This window comes from Tachyglossus aculeatus, chromosome 1 (genome assembly GCF_015852505.1).
Source record: "Tachyglossus aculeatus isolate mTacAcu1 chromosome 1, mTacAcu1.pri, whole genome shotgun sequence".
NCBI classification, from domain to species: Eukaryota; Metazoa; Chordata; class Mammalia; order Monotremata; family Tachyglossidae; genus Tachyglossus; species Tachyglossus aculeatus.
In genome coordinates, this window is record NC_052066.1 from 105,380,716 (window position 1) to 105,399,391 (window position 18,676).

Sequence of the window (18,676 nt, forward strand, 5' to 3'; positions counted from 1 at the left end):
GCTTGGCACTTGCAGGGGAATTTTGAATCATTTATTCGTTCAGTCGTATTTATTGAGCGCTTACTGTGTGCAGAGCACTGTACTAAGCGCTTGGGAAGTCCAAGTCGGCAACATATAGGGACGGTCCCCACCCAACAGCGGGCTCACAGTCTAGAAGGGGGAGACAGACAACAAAACATATTGACAAAATAAAATAAATAGAATAAATATGTACAAGTAAAATAGATAGAGTAATAAATCTGTACAAACATATATACATATATACAGGTGCTGTGGGGAGGGGAAGGAGGGGGCCCCAAAGCCCCGTGGCCTCCCACGCCCAGGTGGAGCGACCGCGACCGACTGACAAGTGGATTTCAGGATGCCTTGGGTCTGTCTCCCCTGTAATTTTTTTAATGGCATTTGTTAATAATAATAATAATAATAATAATGATGGCATTTATTAAGCGCTTACTATGTGCAAAGCTCTGTTCTAAGCGCTGGGGAGGTTACAAGGAGATCAGGTTGTCCCACGGGGGGGCTCACAGTCTTAATCCCCATTTTACAGATGAGGGAACTGAGGCCCAGAGAAGTGAAGTGACTTGCCCAAAGTCACACAGCTGACAGTTGGCAGAGCTGGGATTCGAACCCATGACCCCTGACTCCAAAGCCCGGGCTGTTTCCACTGAGCCACACTGCTTCTCCACTTACTATGTGCTAGGCAGTGTACCAAGCTCTGGGGTAGATACAATATAAGCTGGTGGGACACAGTCCACGTCCCACAGCGGGCTCACAGTCTTAATCCCCATTTTGCAGATGAAGTACCCACTTATTTTACTTGTACGTATTTACTATTCTATTTATTTTGTTAATGATGTGCTTCTAGCTTTACTTCTATCTATTCTGATGACTTGACACCTGTCCACATGTTTTGTTTTGTTGTCTGTCTCCCCCTTCTAAACTGTGAGCCCGTTATTGAGTAGGGACCGTCTCTATATTCATTCAATCGTATTTATTGAGCGCTTACTGTGTGCAGAGCACTGGACTAAGCGCTTGGGAAGTACAAGTTGGCAACATATAGAGACCGTCCCTACCCAACAGTGGCTCCTCTATATGTTGCCAACTTGTACTTCCCAAGCGCTTAGTACTGTGCTCTGCACACAGTAAGCGCTCAATAAATACAACTGAATGAATGAATGAATGAATGAAGTAACTGAGGTACAGAAAATTGAAGTGACTTGCCCCAGGTCACATAGCAGATAAGTGGCAGTGCCAGGATTAAAACCCAGTCCTTTGACTCTTAGGCCTGTTCTCTATTATAATAATAATAAAAATGTTGATATGTGTTAAGTGCTTACTATTTGCCAAGCACTGTTCTAAGCGCTGGGGGAGACCCAAGCTAATCAGGTTGTCCCACGTGGGGCTCACAGTCTTCACCCCCATTTTACAGATGAGATAACTGAGGCACAGAGAAGTGAAGTGACTTGCCCAAAGTCTCACAGCTGACAAGTGGCAGAGCCGGGATTAGGACCCACAACCTCTGACTCCCAAGCCTGTGTTCTTCAGCGCTTAGAACAGTGCTTGGCACATAGTAAGCGTTTAACAAATGCCATTATCATCATCATCATCAATCGTATTTATTGAGTGCTTACTATGTTCAGAGCACTGTACTAAGCGCTTGGGAAGTACAAATTGGCAACATATAGAGACAGTCCCTACCCTACAGTGGGCTCACAGTCTAAAAGGGGGAGACAGAGAACAAAACCAAACATACTAACAAAATAAAATAAATAGAATAGATATGTACAAATAAAATAAATAAATAAATAGAGTAATAAATAAATAAATAGAGTAATAGTAATAGAGCCATTATTATTATTATTATTATTTCCGCTAAGCCACGCTGCTTCCACCCAGCTTTCTCCCTGTAGATTGCAAGCTCCTTGCAGGCAGGGGTTGCATCTACTGATTCTATTATCTCGTACTTTCCCAAGCTCATAGTACAAAGCTGTGCACATAGTAAGCACTCAAAAATACGCCTGATTGATACCTTTTTCCCCACCTGCAGTGGCGAAGAAGGTTGATTAAAGCCTTGAAATAGAGAGCACTCAGGAATAGCTGGAAGAGACTTGTTAATTCCCTTGTTGGGTGGGGAAGGAAAGGGATTGGTTTCTTTGCCCTTTGTCATTCATTCAATCGTATTTATTGAGCGCTTACTGTGTGCAGAGCACTGTACTAAGCGCTTGGGAAGTACAAGTTGTCCTGTTCTGCCAATTGCAAGTCACGTAACATCTCTTTGCTTCAGTTTTCTCAACTGCGAAATGGGGATCTCTGTTCTCCCTCCTACTTAGACTGTGAGCCCACTTTTGGATAGGGACTGTCTCTATATGTTGCCATCTTGTACTTCCCAAGCGCTTAGTACAGTGCTCTGCACACAGTAAGCGCTCAATAAATGCGATTGATGATGATAATGATGTGAGCCCCATGCGGGACAGGGACTGTGTTCGAATTTGCTCTTAGAACAGTGTTGGATGCACGGTAAGTGCGTATCAGATGCCGTAAAAAAAAGCCAATTTAGGACAGTAAAAGCTGAGGAGGGACAGTCCAAGTTTGGACGTATCCTGGTGACGTTCCTGCCTCCTCTGCTCATAGAGAGGGAGCCCGGTTGGACTGTAACAGATTTTTTATTTTTAATTGCATTCGTTGAGGACTTACTATGTGCCAGGCACTAGGTTCTGGGATAGAGTCATTCATTCATTCAATCATATTTATTGAGTGCTTACAGTGTGCAGAGCACTGTACTAAGCACTTGGGAAGTACAAGTTGGCAACATATAGAGATGGTCCCTACCCCACAGCGGGCTCACAGTCTAGAATAACAAGCTAATCAGGTTGGACCCAGTCCCTGTCCCACATGGGGCTCACAGTCTTAATCCCCATTTTTTTGCCAACTTGTACTTCCCAAGCGCTTAGTACAGTGCTCTGCACACAGTAAGCGCTCAATAAATACGATTGATTGATTGATTGATTTCACAAATGAGGTAACTAATGGCCAGAGCAGTGAAATGACTTGCCCAGGGTCACACAGCAGACAAGTGGCGGGGCTGGGGTTAGAATCCAGGTCCTGTGACTCCCAAGCCAGCGCTCTCGTGGCTCAGTGGAAAGAGCCCGGGCTTGGGAGTCCGAGGTCATGGGTTCTAATCCCGGCTCCGCCACTTGTCAGCTGTGTGACTTTGGGCAAGTCACTTCATTTCTCTGAGCCTCAGTTCCCTCATCTGTAAATTGGGGGTTAAGACTGTGAGCCCCACGTGAGACAACCTTAATTACTTTGTATCCCCCCCAGCGCTTAGAACAGTGCTTGGCACATAGTAAGAGCTTAAAAATACCATTATTATTATTATTATTATTATTATTATTATTATTATTATTATCCACTAGGCCATGTTACTTCTCTTGTAACGGCTTGTTTCAATTCCAATTTTTTTTCTCCTCCATTTACTCTAAAAACCAGGCTGAGTTTAAAATTAAAAAAAAGGGTTTAGTCTAAAGATGGTCCAATTTTCCTATTGGATCCTATGTGAAAATGCCGATTTTTCACTTTCGGCAGCTAAATCATTCAGATCTGAATTAAAGCAGCACGGCCCAGTGGAAAGAGCATGGGCTTTGGAGTCGGAGGTCATGGGTTCCAATCCTGGCTCCACCAATTGTCAGCTGTGTGACTTTGGGCATGTCACTTCACTTCTCTAGGCCTCAGTTACCTCATCTGTAAAATGGGGATGAAGACTGTGAGCTCCACGGGGGACAACCTGATTCATTCATTCAGTCAGTCATATATATTGAGCGCTTACTGTGTGCAGAGCACTGTACTAAGTACTTGGGAAGTTCAAGTTGGCAACATATAGAGATGGTCCCTACCCAACAATCAATCAGTCAATCAATCGTATTTATTGAGCGCTTACTGTGTGCAGAGCACTGTACTAAGCGCTCGGGAAGTCCAAGTTGGCAACATATAGAGAAGGTCCCTACCCAACAGTGGGCTCACAGACTAGAAGGGGGAGACAGAGAACAAAACCAAACATATTAACAAAATAAAATAAATAGAATAGATATGTACAAATAAAATAAATAAATAGAGTAATAAATATGTACAATCACATATACATATATACAGGTGCTGTGGGGAAGGGAAGGAGGCAAGGCGGGGGGGATGGAGAGGGGAGCGAGGGGGAGAGGAAGGAGGGGGCTCAGTCTGGGAAGGCCTCCAACAGTGGGCTCACAGGCTAGAAGTCTAGAGCCTGATCACCTTGTAACCTCCCCAGCGCTTAGAACAGTGCTTTGCACATAGTAAGCGCTTAATAAAATGCTATTATTATTATTATTATCATCATCATCATCAATCGTATTTATTGAGCGCTTACTATGTGCAGAGCACTGTACTAAGCACTTGGGAAGTACAAATGGCAACATATAGAGACAGTCCTTACCCAACAGTGGGCTCACAGTCTAAAAGGGGGAGACAGAGAACAAAACCAAACATATTAACAAAATAAAATAAATAGAATAGATATGTACAAGTAAAATAAATAGAGTAATAAATATGTACAATCATATATACATGTATACAGGTGCTGTGGGGAAGGGAAGGAGGCAAGGCGGGGGGGATGGAGAGGGGGGCGAGGGGGAGAGGAAGGAGGGGGCTCAGTCTGGAAAGGCCTCCAACAGTGGGCTCACAGTCTAGAAGTCTAGAACCTGATCACCTTGTAACCTCCCCAGCGCTTAGAACAGTGCTTTGCACATAGTAAGCGCTTAATAAAATGTCATTATTATTATTATTATTATTATTATTATTATTATTATTAATAAAGTTGAATGGTAAATGGTCTGTTTCAGGCTTGGATCATAAAGGATGAACGTAGTCGGGGCCGACAGCTGTTTCCTGCCAGAAGCTCTCCTCTGTAGTAGCCCTTCCAAACCAGTGGCAAGCCGGGAACACAGGCCCGGTCCTGGGGGGAGCCTGCCGTCTTCCCCAAACAGAAGCGGAGGAGAGCAGATGCCTCTGGAAGGAGCAGGTAGGTTCCGAACCCAGAACAAATCACGTACATCGGGTCACTGGACCCGGGACGATTTCAGATATTTTTTTCAGAAGGCATCTTAGCGTAGTGAAAAGGGCATGGGCACGGAGTCAGAGGACCTGCTTCCAGTCCCGGCTCTGCCACTTTTCATTCATTCAATCGTATTTATTGAGCGCTTACTGTGGGCAGAGCACTGTACTAAGTGCTTGGGAAGTACAAGTCAGCAACAGATAGAGACGGTCCCTACCCAACAACGGGCTCACAGGAGAAGCAGTGTGGCTCAGTGGAAAGAGCCTGGGTTTTGTTGGAGTCAGAGGTCATGCGTTCAAATCCCGGCTCCGCCAATTGTCAGCTGTGACTTTGGGCAAATCACTTAGCTTCTCTGTGACACAGTTACCTTATCTGTAAAATGGGGATTAAGACTGTGAGCCCCCCGTGGGACAACCTGATCCCCTTGTAACCTCCCCAGCGCTTAGAACAGTGCTTTGCACATAGTAAGTGTTTAATAAATGCCATTATTGTTATTATTATTATTCAACCTCATTCACACCTCCTCAGCCCTCCCATGCTAGTTGACTGTTGGCTCCCCTCCCCAGGTATCTCTGCTCCCTGAACCCCCTTAACTGGCCCACCCTACTCCAGCTCTTAATAGTTTGTATCTGCTCTCTGTGGCATCATTATCTGCCAATTCTATTATTGCCATAGCATATTGATTGCTTAACTACACCCTGTGATGCCATCACCTGCTTTTATCATTGCTACTGTTTTATTGCTTCTGCACTCGCCCTGCTGACCTCACTATGAACTTTCAGTTCCCTTGCTCCCAACTGCCATTCCCATTCCTCACCTTCCCCTTCCCCTCTCCCACCCAGCTGTTTCCCTCCCTCTCACCCACCAAGACCACTCCCCCTCACCCCCTACCAAGGATTCCTCTGTACCAGCGCAGGTCCTCCACTTCTCCCTCCCGGCCCTCTCCCTCCCCTTCTCCCCGCCCCCACCCCAGCCCAGTTCTCCTTTCCCATCGCCACCCCCCTGCCCACGCTCCCCGCCCAGGCCCCCGCCAACTCATCCCAATCCAAACCCTCCCCACCCCTCGCACCCTTCCCCCTCCCTCCCCACCCTCGACAGCTGCTGCCAAGTGTGGCCTCTGGAACCCCCGCTCCGTTTTAAGTAAGACCACTTTCATCCTGGACCTTTTCCTTTCCAGTTCTCTACTCCTCCTCGCCCTAACTGAAACGTGGCTGTCGCCGGACGACACAGTCTCTTCTGCTGCTCTCTGCAGTGCAGTCCTCTTCTTCTCCCACTCCCCCAGACTCACCGGAAAAGGAGGAGGTGTCGGTTTCCTTCTCACCCCCCAATGTCGCTTTCGCACTATCCCTCCTCCCCCTTCCCTTTCCTTCCCTTCCTTTGAAGCCCACATCATTCGCCTCTACCACCCCCTCCAGATTCTTGTAGCCGTCATCTACCGCCCTCCCGGCCCCACTTCCAACTTCTTTAACGACTTTGACCCCTTCCTCACCTTCGTTCTCTCCTTCTCCATGCCCACTCTGATCCTCGGAGACTTCAATATCCACATGGATATCCCTGACGACTCCTCTGCCGCCCGCCTTCTATCTCTCCTTGATGCTGCCAACCTCTTCCTCCACCCCACCTCGCCCACTTACCAACTTGGTCATACCCTCAACCTCATCATCTCCTACCGCTGCACTGTGTCCACCCTCACCAACTCTGTAATCCCTCTCTCTGATCATAATCTTCTCACCTGCCTCCTCACTCACACTCCTTTCCCCTGTAAATCCGTATTACTCCCTCACAGAGATCTCCGCTCTCTGGACCCCACCCATCTTTCGGAGCGCCTCACACCCCACCTCGCCGCCCTCTCCTCTCTACCCAGTCTTGATGATCAGATTACTGCTCTCAACTCTACCCTCTCTACTCAGCTAGACTCACTTGCTCCCCTTTCCCTTCGCCGCTCTCGCACCACTAACCCACAGCCCTGGATCACTGCCACTGTCCGCCTCCTTCGCTCTTATGCTCGAGCTGCCGAACACTGCTGGCGAAAGTCTAAACACCATGCCAACCTCGTTCACTTCAAGTTTATCCTTTCCTGCCTTAACTCAGCCCTCTCTTCTGCCAGACAAAACTATTTCTCCTCCCTTATTGACACCCATGCCCATCACCCCCGCCAGCTCTTCCATACATTCAACTCCCTTCTCAGGCCCCCGGTTCCTCCCCCTCCTCCTTCCCTCACCCCCAACGACCTGGCCTCCTACTTCATTAACAAAATTAAATCCATCAGGTCCGACCTCCCCAAAGTCTCTTCCCCCCTTTCTCCATCCCCCCGGCTCTCAACACTCTCTGCTACTCTCCCATCCTTCGCAGCGGTATCCTCAGAGGAACTCTCCTCCCTCCTCTCAAGTGCTACTCCGGCCACCTGTGCTTCTGACCCCATTCCCTCTCATCTTATGAAATCTCTCGCTCCATCCCTTCTCCCCTCCTTAACTACCATCTTCAACCGCTCACTCTCCACTGGTTCCTTCCCCTCTGCCTTCAAACATGCCCATGTCTCTCCCATCCTAAAAAAACCCTCTCTTGACCCCACCTCACCTTCTAGTTATCGTCCCATATCCCTCCTACCATTCTTTTCCAAACTCCTTGAACGAGTTGTCTACACGCGCTGCCTCGAATTCCTCAACACCAACTCTCTCCTCGACCCCCTCCAGTCTGGCTTCCGTCCCCTTCATTCCACGGAAACTGCCCTCTCAAAGGTCACCAATGACCTCCTGCTTGCCAAATCCAACGGCTCATATTCTGTCCTAATCCTCCTCGACCTCTCAGCTGCCTTTGACACTGTGGACCACTCCCCTTCTCCTCAACACGCTATCTGACCTTGGCTTCACAGACTCCGTCCTCTCCTGGTTCTCCTCTTATCTCTCCGGTCGTTCTTTCTCAGTCTCTTTTGTAGGCTCCTCCTCCCCCTCCCATCCTCTTACTGTGGGGGTTCCCCAAGGTTCAGTGCTTGGTCCCCTTCTGTTCTCGATCTACACGCACTCCCTTGGTGACCTCATTCGCTCCCACGGCTTCAACTATCATCTCTACGCTGATGACACCCAGATCTACATCTCTGCCCCTGCTCTCTCCCCCTCCCTCCGGGCTCGCATCTCCTCCTGCCTTCAGGACATCTCCATCTGGATGTCCGCCCGCCACCTAAAGCTCAACATGTCGAAGACTGAGCTCCTTGTCTTCCCTCCCAAACCTTGTCCTCTCCCTGACTTTCCCATCTCTGTTGACGGCACTACCATCCTTCCCGTCTCACAAGCCCGCAACCTTGGTGTCATCCTCGACTCCGCTCTCTCACTCACCCCTCACATCCAAGCCGTCACCAAAACCTGCCGGTCTCAGCTCCGCAACATTGCCAAGATCCGCCCTTTCCTCTCCATCCAAACTGCTACCCTTCTCATTCAAGCTCTCATCCTATCCCGTCTGTACTACTGCACCAGTCTTCTCTCTGATCTCCCATCCTCGTGTCTCTCTCCACTTCAATCCATACTTCATACTGCTGCCCGGATTATCTTTGTCCAGAAACGCTCTGGGCATATTACTCCCCTCCTCAAAAATCTCCAGTGGCTACCAATCAATCTGCGCATCAGGCAGAAACTCCTCACCCTGGGCTTCAAGGCTCTCCATCACCTCGCCCCCTCCTACCTCACCTCCCTTCTCTCCTTCTACTGCCCAGCCCGCACCCTCTGCTCCTCCACCGCTAATCTCCTCACCGTACCTCGCTCTCGCCTCTCCCGCCGTCGACCCCCGGCCCACGTCATCCCCCGGGCCTGGAATGCCCTCCCTCTGCCCATCCGCCAAGCTAGCTCTCTTCCTCCCTTCAAGGCCCTGCTGAGAGCTCACCTCCTCCAGGAGGCCTTCCCAGACTGAGCCCCTTCTTTCCTCTCCCCCTCGTCCCCCTCTCCATCCCCCCGTCTTACCTCCTTCCCTTCCCCACAGCACCTGTATATATGTATATATGGTTGTGCATATTTATTACTCTATTTATTTATTTATTTATTTTACTTGTACATTTCTATCCTATTTATTTTATTTTGTTAGTATGTTTGGTTCTGTTCTCTGTCTCCCCCTTTTAGACTGTGAGCCCACTGTTGGGTAGGGACTGTCTCTATGTGTTGCCAATTTGTACTTCCCAAGCGCTTAGTACAGTGCTCTGCACATAGTAAGCGCTCAATAAATACGATTGATTGATTGATTGATTGATTATTATTACTTGCTTGGTGTGTGTGGCTGTGGGCAAATCCCTTTGCTTCTCTGTACCTCAGTTCCCTCATCTGCAAAATGGGGATTCAATACCTGTTCTCCCTTCTCCTGGCTGTGAAACTTGGGTGGGATAATGATGGTATTTGTGAAGCACTTACCATGTGCCGAGCACCCTTCTAAGCACTGGGGGAGATACAAGTTAATCAGGCTGTCCCACATGGGGCTCACAGTCTTAATCCCCATTTTACAGATGAGGGAACTGAGGCCCAGAGAAGTGAAGTCACTTGCCCAAAGTCACACAGCTGATAAGTAGCGGAGCTGGGATTAGAACCCACGACCTCTGACTCCCAAGCCCGGGCTCTTTCCACTAAACCACGCTGCTTCTCTGGATAGGGACTGATTATATTGTTCCTACCCCAGTATAGTGCTTGGCAAACATTCAGCGCTTAACAGATACTGCAATTCTTATTTTTATTTTGTTGTTTACCTTAAAAGACAGTTGAGGATACCTCCCAAAGCGCTGACATGGTCCTTGGATTCAAACTAGAATCTTTTTGGATCTTTCTCCTCCTCTTCCCTCCCCACCAATCCAAGCTGTTCAAGCCCACCAGCCATTTTCAGCTCATATCTCTATATTTATGCTCCTCTGCACTTGTGTAAATATAATGAGAATAATAATAATACTAATAATGATGGCATTTATTAAGCGCTTACTATGTGCAAAGCAGTGTTCTAAGCGCTAGGGAGGTTACAAGGTGATTGGGTTGTCCCACGGGGGGCTCACAGTCTTAATCCCCATTTTACAGATGAGGGAACTGAGGCCCAGAGAAGTGAAGTGACTTGTCCAAAGTCACACAGCTGACAATTGGCGGAGCTGGGATTTGAACCCATAACCTCTGACTCCAAAGCCCATGATTTTTCCACTGAGCCATGCTGCTGCTAATAAACAGCATGATGATGGTACTTGTTTAATAATAATAATAGTAATGATGATGACATTTATTAAGCGCTTACTATGTGCAAAGCACTGTTCTAAGCGCTGGGGAGGTAACAAGGTGATCAGGTTGTCCCAAGGGGGGCTCACAGTCTTAATCCCCATTTCACAGATGAGGTAACTGAGGCACAGAGAAGTTAAGTGACTTGCCCAAAGTCATACAGCTGACAATTGGCGGAGTCGGGATTTGAACTCATGACCTCTGACTCCAAAGCCCAGGCTGTTTCCACTGAGCCCCGCTGCTTTAGCGCTTACTATGTGCCAAGCATTGTTCCAAACACTAGGGTCGATCATCATCAATCGTATTTATTGAGTGCTTACTGTGTGCAGAGCACTGTACTAAGCACTTGGAAAGTACAAGTTGGCAACATATAGAGACAGTCCCTACCCAGCAGTGGGCTCGATACAAAATAATCAGGTTGGACTCAGTCCCTGGCCTACATGGGGCTCACGGTCAAAGTAGGATTTAATCCCCATTTTAGAGATGAGGAAACTGAGGCACAGAGAAGTTAAGCGACTTGCCCAAAGTCACACGACAAGCTAGTGACGGAGCTAGCCTGGAAGCCAGACTCTTTCTAGTCGTCCACTTTCCACTGTGCTCTTTCCACTAGGCGACAGTGCTTCCCTAAAATACGGTTTATTTCATTGTACATTCGATTACTCCAGCTGTAAATAATTTTAAGGCTCTCTTCCCCATTGGAAGGTCAACTCCTTGTGGGCAGGAAATACCTATTTTCTTTGTGTAGCACTGTCTCAAATGCTTAGTACAGTGCATTGCACTTAGTGGATTCTCAGTGAATAGTTATTTCTACTCTAAACCTTTGTAGCCAAAAGACCTTTTTGACCCAGAGCTTCCTGTCCATTTTATATCTGCTGCCGTTGTGCTTTTCCCAACTTTGCTCCTTTTCTCTGGTCCTTTCCTATAGTTGGGTTTTTCACCTCTTTATCTCACCCTTCCTGAGTCCTGCTGTCCTTGATAGGTCTTTCTCAATCAGTCAATCAATCAATAATAATAATAATAATAATAATAATAATAATGGCATTTATTAAGCGCTTACTATGTGCAAAGCACTGTTCTAAGCGCTGGGGAGGTTACAAGGTGATCAGGTAGTCCCACGGGGGGCTCACAGCCTTAATCCCCATTTTACAGATGAGGCAACTGAGGCACAGAGAAGTTAAGTGACTTGCCCAAAGTCTTCTCTTCTTCAATCAATCATCATTGGTGTCTATTGAGCAATCAATCAATCAATCGTATTTATTGAGCACTTACTGTGTGCAGAGCACTGTACTAAGCACTTGGGAAGTACAAGTTGGCAACATATAGAGGCGGTCCCTACCCAACAGTGGGCTCACAGTCTGAAAGGGGGAGACAGAGAACAAAACCAAACATACTAACAAAATAAAATAGATTAGATATGTACAAGTAAAATAAATAAATAGAGTAATAAATATGTACAAACATATATACATATATACAGGATATATATATATAGATAGATAGATAGATAGATAGATATACAGTCACTTGTATGTAGAACACTGTGCTAGGCGCTCAGAAGAGTACAGTACAATAGAGTTGGTAGATAGGTCCTCTGCCATGAGCTTACAATAGAGAGGGGAAGACAGACATTAATATAAATAGGGAATATAATTTAATAATAACAATAATGATGATGGTATTCGTTAAGCACTCACTATGTGCCAAGCACTGTTCTAAGCACTGGAGTAGATACAAGGTACTCAGGTTGTCCCACGTGGGGCTTACAGTCTTAGTCCCCAGTTTACAGATGAGGGAACTGAGGCCCAGAGAAGTGAAGTGACTTGCCCAAAGTCACACAGCTGATAAGTAGCGGAGCCGGGATTAGAACCCACGACCTCTGAGTCCCAAGCCTGGGCTCTTCTTCTTGACTGTGAGCCCACTGTTGGGTAGGGACTGTCTCTATATGTTGCCAACTTGTACTTCCCAAGTGCTCAGTACAGTGCCCTGCACACAGTGAGTTCTCAATAAATGCAATTGATTGATTGATTGATTTCCACTAAGCCACGCTCTTCTCTGATAATTATCGAATTAATGTGGCCGAGTGGAAAGAGCATGGGCCTGGGAGTTGAGTTCTAATCCCAACCCCACCAAGTCGCTAAGTTTCTCTGCACCTCAGTTACCTCATCTGTAGAATGGAGAACATAATACAATGGGAGAAGCCGCATGGCCTAGTGGATAGAGAATGGGCTTGGGAGTCAGAAGGACGTGGGTTCTAATCCAGGCTCCACGACCTGTCTGCTTTGTGACCTTGGGTAAGTCATTTCCCTTTTCCATGCCTCATTTCCGTCATCTGTAAAATGGGGTTTAAGACTTAAAGCTCACTGTGGGCAAGGAATGTGTCTGTTCGTTGCTATACGGTACTCTTCCCAACATGGGGTACAGTGCTCTTCATACCTTAAGTGCTCAATAAATATGATTGACTGACCGACTATTAACCCCATGTGGAGCTATGTCCAACTTGATTAGCTTGTTTCTACCCCAGTGCTTAGATACATATCCATATATATATATATATGGATATGGATCTATCTATCTATCTATCTATATATATATGGAATTTGTTAGGTATATATATACATGAATATACAATTATATACAATATGTATGTATATAAATATAGAAAATTGTATATATACGGTATTTGTTAAATATATATACATATATATACATGAACATAAAATTATATGCGATATGTATGTATGTAAATATAGAAAATTTCTAGACTGTGAGCCCGTTGTTGGGTAGGGACCGTCTCTATATGTTACCGACTTGTACTTCCCAAGCGCTTAGTACAGTGCTCTGCAGTAAGCGCTCAATAAATATGATTGAATGAATGAATGAAAATATATAATACAAATGCCCTAAGGGTACAGACTGATGTGCATAGATAATAATAATAATGATGGCATTTGTTAAGCGCTTACTATGTGCAAAGCACTGTTCTAAGCGCTGGGGAGGTTACAAGGTGATCAGGTTGTCCCATGGGGGGCTCACAGTTTTAATCCCCATTTCACAGATGAGGTAACTGAGGCCCAGAGAAGTGAAGTGACTTGCCCAAAGTCACACAGCTGACAGTTGGCGGAGCCGGGATTTGGACCCATGACCTCTGACTTCAAAGCCCGGGCTCTTTCCACTGAGCTATGCAGATGATGAGAAGCAGCATGGCTTAGTGAAAAGAGCCGGGGCTCAGGAGTCCGAGATCGTGGGTTCGATAACCAGCTCTGCCAACTGTCAGCTGTGTGACTTTGGGCAAGTCACTTCTTCACTTCTCTGTGCCTCAGTTCCCTCATCTGTAAAATGGGGATGAAGACTGTGAGTCCTACGTGGGACAACCTGATCACCTTGCATCTGCCCCAGCGCTTAGAACAGTGCTTGGCATATAGTAAGCACTTAGCAAATACTATCATTATTATTAATAATAATAATGATGATGGCATTTATTAAGCTCTTACTATGTGCAAAGCACTGTTCTAAGCACTGAGGAGTTTACAAGGTGATCAAGTTGTCCCACGGGGGGCTCACAGTCTTAATCCCCATTTTACAGATGAGGGAACTGAGGCCCAGAGAAGTGCAGTGACTTGCCCAAAGTCACACAGCTGATAAGTGGCGGAGCCGGGATTTGAACCGATGATCTCTGACTCCAAAGCCCGGGCTCTTTCCACTGAGCAACGCTGCTTCCCCAATATTATTATTATTATTAGGTAGAAGGGAGAAGAGAATTAGGGGAAAAGAGAGCTTGTCTACTGTCAGTTCCATTTACATTCATTCATTCAATCGTATTTATTCATCATCAATCACATTTATTGAGCGCTTACTGTGTGCAGAGCACTGTACTAAGCGCTTGGGAAGTACAAGTTGGCAACATATAGAGACGGTCCCTACCTTAACAGTGGGCTCACAGTCTAGAAGGGGACTTACATCTCTTCTTTGGTCTGGTGTCCCGTTGCCTGACTTCTCTCTGCCCTCAGCTCCTCTAGAACAGCTCTGGGGAAAAAAGCAGGGCTTGAACAGGGGCCGCTCAAGGGAAGAATCAATCAATCAATCAATCGTATTTATTGAGCGCTTACTGTGTGCAGAGCACTGTACTAAGCGCTTGGGAAGTACAAGTCGGCAACATATAGAGACGGTCCCTACCCAACAGTGGGCTCACAGTCGAAAAGGGGGAGACAGAGAACAAAACCAAACATACTGACAAAATAAAATAAATAGAATAGGTATGTACAAGTAAAATAAATAAATAAATAAATAGAGTAATAAATATGTACAAACATATATATATATATATATATATATATATATATATATATATATATATACAGGTTTTCCTGCTGGGGTCGGGCCCCCCTGGGGAAGGTCCCTGGGCAGTTGTCCGGCCGCAGCGGGGCCTGCTGTTGGTGACAGTCCGGGCACCGCTCCTTCATCATCAATCTCATCATCCTCCCCACCCTCATCACCCTCCCGGCCATCAGCACCGTCGTGAACTCGCGGCAGGGCCGGGCTTCCCCTGACTCCTCTGGGCCTCAGTGGCTCTGATCGGGGAAAGCCCAGCTTTCTTTGGAGCTGCAGGGATGGCAGGGCAGGCCTGACTGTTGGGTAGGGACCGTCAATCAATCAATCAATCGTATTTATTGAGCGCCTACTGTGTGCAGAGCACCATACTAAGCGCTTGGGAAGTACAAGTTGGTAACATAAAGTGACGGTCCCTACCCAACAGTGGGGCTCTATATGTTGCCAACGTGTACTTCTCAACCGCTTAGTACAGTGCTCTGCACACAGTAGGCGCTCAATAAATACAATTGAATGAATGACTGGAGAGGGAATCCTGACCTACCCCTTTGCTAACGCTGCCTATTTCAAGAACAAACTGATCGTTCTCTCCTCCTTCTGGCCCTGCCCTTCCCCAACCCCTCTGCTCCCTTCCCTTCTGGAGGACGGTTCTTTGTGTTTCAGCTGGACACATAACTTCCTAAGGGAGGAGGCAAGTGGGACAAAAACAGGAACTGGCACATAGCTGAGGCAGATTCTTTCACTGGATCATTTGTCCAAGTGCAAGGAGTTTATCGGGAAATGGGGAGCTGCTGTGGAAACATTTTCCGTAAATATAATTTCACCCCACCCTCAATCCCATAGCTTGTATGTTCATAGCTACAGTTTTTTCATCTTAATATCTGTCTCCCCCTCCAGACTGTGTCGTCTTTTTATTTCCTGGTATTTGTTAAGCGCTTACTATGTCCCAGGCACTGTACTAATTGTTGAGGTACCTACAAGCTAATCAGGTTGGACACAGTCCCTGTCTAATGGAAAGAGCCTGGGCCTTGGAATCAGAAGGACCTGGTTTCTAATCCCAGTTCCTCCTCTATTTTCCATATAATTTCATATAATATAATTTCACCCCACCCCCAGTCCCACAGCTTGTACATATTTATTACTCTATTTATTTATTTTACTTGTACATATCTATTCTATTTATTTTATTTTGTTAGTATGTTTGGTTTTGTTCTCTGTCTCCCCCTTTTAGACTGTGAGCTCACTGTTGGGTAGGGACTGTCTCTATATGTTGCCAACTTGTACTTCCCAAGCGCTTAGTACAGTGCTCTGCACACAGTAAGTGCTCAATAAATATGATTGATTGATTGATTGATTGGAAAGAGCACGGGCTTTCAAGTCAGAGGTCATGGGTTCAAATCCCAACTCTGCCAATTGTCAGCTGTGTGACTTCGGGCAAGTCACTTCACTTCTCTGGGCCTCAGTTCCCTCATCTGTAGAATGGGGATGAAGACTGTGAGCCCCCCGTGGGACAACCTGATCACCTTGTAACCTCCCCAGAGTTTAGAACAGTGCTTTGCACATAGTAAGTGCTTAATAAATGTCATCATCATTATTATTATTACAAGCTAATTAGGTTGGACACAGTCCCTGTCTAATGGAAAGAGCCTGGGCCTCGGAATCAGAAGGACCTGGGTTCTAATCCCAGTTCCTCCTCTATTTTCCATAAATATAATTTCACCCCACCCTCAGTCCCACAGCATGTATGTTCATAGCTACAGTTTTTTCATTCTAATATCAGTCTCCCCCTCCAGACTGTGTGGTCTTTTTTTTTTTCCTGGTATTTGTTAAGCTCTTACTATGTCTCAGGCACTGTACTAAATGCTGAGGTAGCTACAAGCTAATCAGGTTGGGCACAGTCCCTGTCTAGTGGAAAGACAGTCTCAGTTCCTCCTCTTATCTGGTGTGTAACCTGGGTAAATCATAACTTCTCTGAGCCTCAGTTACCTCATCTGTAAAATGGGGATTAAGAGTCACAGAGAAATGAAGTGACTTGCTCAGGGTCACGTAGCTGACAAGTAGCGGAGCCAGTATTAGAACCCAGGTCCTTCTGACTCTCAGGCATATGTACTCTTTCCACTGGGCCACACTGCTTCTCCTTTAGGGCAGGGGATGTGTCTACCAACTAGTACAGTGCTGTGCACACAGTGGTGCTCAATAAATACCATCGATTACCAAGGTAAATTCTAAATGAATAGCAAGAGGTAATTTTATCTTGATTTTCCTGTCAATTGTGATTCGCTGATGGCTAATTTGTTTCTTTTGTTTTCCCTTCTTGCTGTTCCCATAGAAAAAGAGAAAATCTAATGACGGTAGATTAAAAGGAATACTTACTAATGTTGCCTTATTCTGAGAGAACCCAAAAAGAACGTCCGTGTGATTTTTTTGTTTATTTTTAAGATGTTTTGTGATTTATTATTTTGAAATATTTCATTTTGTTTTAGGAAAGAGTAGGAAACTTTTGGGCGGACTTTTACCTGGTAAATGGACTTGTTTTAGAATCAAGGAAAAGAAGAGAACATCTCAGTGAAGAAGATATTCTTCGAAATAAGGCCATCATAGAGAGTGGCAGCTAGGATGTTACGGGAACCTCTCACTTGCCAGGGGCTTCTGACCTCTGAATTCATTCAGTTGTATTTATTGAACGCTTACTGTGTGCAGAGTACTGGACTAAGCGCTTGGCAAGTACAATTCGGCAACAGATAGAGACAGTCCCACCCAACAATGGGCTCACAGTCTGAATTGTAAGCTCCTGATGAGCAGGGAGCTTGCCTCCCTACTCTGTTGTATCATACTCTCCCAAGCGCTCTCCCAAGTACAGTGCTTTGCACACAGTGAGAGCCCAATAAATACCATTGATTGATTGACTGAGCAATCGACATAGGTTCTGTCGTATTTATTGAGTGCTTACGGTGTGCAGAGCACTGTACTAAGTGCTTGGGAAGTGCAAGTTGGCAACATATAGAGACAGTCCCTACCCAACAGTGGGCTCACAGTCTAAAAGGGGGAGACAGAGAATAAAACCAAACATACTAACAAAATAAAATAAATAGAATAGATATGTACAAGTAAAATAAATAAATGAATAAATAGAGTAATAAATCTGTACAAACATATATACATATATACAGGTGCTGTGGGGAAGGGAAGGAGGTAAGATGGGGGATGGAGAGGGGGACGAGGGGGAGAGGAAGGAAGGGGCTCAGTCTGGGAAGGCCTTCTGGAGGAGGTGAGCTCTCAGTAGGGCCTTGAAGGGAGGAAGAGAGCTAGCTTGGTGGATGGGCAGAGGGAGGCCATTCCAGGCCCAGGGCATGACGTGGGCCGGGGGTCCACGGCGGGACAGGCGGGAACGAGGCCCAGTGAGGAGATTAGCGGCAGAGGAGCGGAGGGTGCAGGGTGGGCTGGAGAAGGAGAGAAGGGAGGTGAGGTAGGAGGGGGCAAGGTGATGGACAGCCTTATAGCCGAGGGTGAGGAGTTTCTGCCTGTTGCGCAGATTGATTGGTAGCCACTGGAGATTTTTGAGGAGGGGATTAGAGGAGGAGTCTGATTAGAGAAGCAGCGTGGTACGGTGGAAAGAGCCCGGGCTTTGGAGTCAGAGGTCATGGGTTCATATCCCAGCTCCGCCAATTGGCATCTGTGTGACCCTGGGCAAGTCACTTCACTTCTCTGGGCCTCGGTTACCTCATCTGTAAAATGGGGATTAAGACTGTGAGCCCCCCGTGGGACAACCTGATCACCTTGTAACCTCTGCAGTGCTTAGAACAGTGCTTCACACATAGTAAGTGCATAATGAATGCCATCATTATTATTATTATGTCATATTGTACTCTCCCAAGCACTTTGAACCCAGTAAGCGCTCAATAAATATGATTGGAAAAAAAAAAAAAACCCTTTCCTCTGTGATGTCAGTCCTGGACATCAGCTCCCAGATTACTAACCCTGCGGGAAACCATTTCCTCTCCCTCCTTTCATTCATTCATTCAGTCATATTTATTGAGCACTT

The 18,676-nt window shown here is 46.3% G+C and overlaps 1 protein-coding gene across 1 annotated transcript in view; it reads left to right on the top strand.

Moving 5' to 3' along the window:
• Positions 1 to 4,875: 4,875 nt before the first annotated feature.
• RIN2 (Ras and Rab interactor 2) overlaps positions 4,876 to 18,676 on the top strand; it is a 251,078-nt gene continuing 237,277 nt past the window's right edge. The window contains exon 1 of the mRNA XM_038743246.1: positions 4,876 to 5,047. The gene's annotated coding sequence lies outside the window, so the exon portion shown is untranslated. The remainder of the gene's footprint in view (positions 5,048 to 18,676) is intronic.